Source organism: Penaeus vannamei, chromosome 11 (assembly GCF_042767895.1).
Source record: "Penaeus vannamei isolate JL-2024 chromosome 11, ASM4276789v1, whole genome shotgun sequence".
In the NCBI taxonomy this organism is placed as follows: domain Eukaryota; kingdom Metazoa; phylum Arthropoda; class Malacostraca; order Decapoda; family Penaeidae; genus Penaeus; species Penaeus vannamei.
Window position 1 is genome coordinate 44,265,869 of NC_091559.1, and position 2,500 is coordinate 44,268,368.

Here is a 2,500-nt window from a genome sequence, read left to right on the forward strand (position 1 = left end):
AGTTTGCTGTGGCAGGCTCTTGTCAAATTGTGGCTTGTCTATTAATTGTGTGTGTGTGTGTGCAGCTGTGTTCATTTGTTAGTTATTGATTTATATATCCTTTATGTATCCATTACTATTGATTACTACCAGACAATATCGTTTATGTATCCATTGCTATTAATGACTGAAAGGCAACTGTAAAATGATGTGAGAGCTAATGCTATTTTTTTTTATTTCATTTTATTTTAGTTAAAATCATACAGAATAAAAAATCGATGGTAGTCGAAATTCCGTTTATCATCTTTCACTCTCTTTTCCGTGCTTAAAAATGTTCCTGCACTTTTGGAGAATAGATAGAGCGTTCGACAAGCAATTTCGCTTCGTTAATTACTTCCGCCCTTCGACTGTCTTTTTCATTCCTCCTTCAAACACTTCTTTTGTGTGACTTTTTTTCCTAGCAAGGGAGAGAAAAAGAGGGAAGCATAAGAAGAAAGGAAAAAAGATTTTTACGTTTTCCCTTCCAAATATCTACTGAATTGCACGTTAGCGTGGAATGGTTGTTACAGTTCTCTCGCCCTCTTTCTCTCTCTCTCTCTCGTTCTCTCCCCTATACCCCCCCTCTCCCTCCATCTCTCCCCCCCCTATGCGCCCCCCCCTCTCTCCCCTATACCCCCCACTCTCTCTTTCTCTGTCTCTCTCTCTCTCCCTTTCTGTCTCTGTCTCTGTTTCTGTCTCTATGTCTCAGTCCCCCTCTTCTCTCTCTCTCTCCTTTTTCTATCAGTCTCCCCCCCTATACGCCCCCCCTCTCTCTCCCCTATACCCCCCCCTCTCTCTCTTTCTCTCTCTCTCTCTCTCCCTTTCTGTCTGTCTCTGTTTCTGTCTCTATGTCTCAGTCTCCCTCTTCTCTCTCTCTCTCCTTTTTCTATCAGTCTACCTATTCTTTGCCATCTTCCCAATATAATCTGGCAACATCTTGCTGTTTGTAGATCCTGTGTCACATGAAGCATTTCTACTGATATGAGAAATAGTCATGTCCTTTTTAAGTGATAGGTCGGAAAACGATAAGATTACAATGACTAATATCAAGAGAGGAGACTCATCTCATCTCATACTTATGGTTCAAGTAAAGGAAAAGAAAGAAAAAGTTGAATAGAGGTGAATGAATATCATACAATGCATATAGTATGTCTTGATGGTGATAATTATATATGAAATATATCAATCGCACATTACATTATAATCGACAATAAAAAACTGCTAAAAGTGGTATATATATATAAGTGATATAAGAAATATCGACAAATATATGTAAATGAGAATATATTCTACTACAACTTGTATTTATGGGAACACTTATGAAACCCAAATGCGCTGCTAAAAGAAAGAAAATTCCCCCTCCCCCCCTCTCTCTCTCTCTCTTTCTTTCTCTCTCTCTCTCTCTTTATCTCTCTCGCCCTCTCATTCTCTCTCTCTCTCTCTCTCTCTCTCACTCACTCACTCACTCACTCACTCACACTCTCTCTTTCTCTCTCTCTCTCTCTTTCTCTCTTTCTCACACACACACTTATAACATGAATTTTTGAAAATGATTCAGATTACATAACTTACGGATATGTTGAATGAATCATCATGCTTTGTATGATTTGCTTAACGCTGTGCACGTGATACATAGAGCTGATAAATAAATAGGTAAAAAGATAGAGAGATAAATACACAGAATAAGAATGGGATAGAAAGAATGAGAAATTTGAAAGCAATTGTATACCTGGGGCTTATTAGTCTCTATTAATCATTTTCACGACTAAACTGCTATTAAAAAATAAAAATGGAATTGCAAAAAATAAAAGGAATTTATAGCTTGCCTTGGAGCTTCTTTCAGCAGTAACTTGCCAGTCTTCCGTATTATTCCAAAAAGGAGGCATTACTATTTATAACACCACTAGATACGCCTAGGATACAACTATATTATATTTTGTTACTTTTTCATGCACCAGAATACGCCCTTCCTTCCTCTACTTCCTCCTCCTCCTCTTCCTCCTTTACCTCCTCTTCCTCACCTCCCTCTCGCACCGCTCCTCCTTCTCATCTTCTTCCTCCTCCTCCTCCTTTTCCTCCTCTTCCTCACCTCCCTCTCGTCTTGTAATGCTAATGGAAAGTTCAGAAGCTATTATTAAGGTAAAGTGTTGTAATGATGTTACAATATTTAGCACATATCACCACCCTACATTTAATAATTTTCACCCAAATCGTGCTATTACCGTATACGTCTAGCTTTAAAGAAACATGAAATGGGAGATTGATGATGTTTTGTGGACAAAAAAAAGAAAGAAAAGAAAAGAAAAACAAAACATGAGAGAAGGGACTTTTCTACGGTATCGACCTGGATTTCGAACTTCAGGCTGAAGAATACGAATAGTGGTTTAATTAACGAAAAACGAAATATTGGAGTCGGGAATCACAAAATATTTGTCAAAACTATGGTCATGTGTTATTTCTCAAATATGCACAAGAAAAACAA

General features: G+C 37.9%; 1 protein-coding gene across 2 annotated transcripts in view; it reads left to right on the forward strand.

The window, feature by feature from the left end:
- Positions 1-2,500, forward strand: part of LOC113829173 (ankyrin-1) — a 9,867-nt gene that overhangs the window by 5,548 nt on the left and 1,819 nt on the right. Inside the window, exon 7 of one of the 2 annotated variants that reach the window (XM_070127349.1) lies at positions 1-275. This exon is cut by the window's left edge and continues 1,056 nt beyond it. The exons of the other annotated variant lie outside the window; for it this stretch is intronic. The gene's annotated coding sequence lies outside the window, so the exon portion shown is untranslated. Of the gene's footprint in view, positions 276-2,500 lie in introns of those variants that run through there. 2 annotated transcript variants of the gene reach the window in all.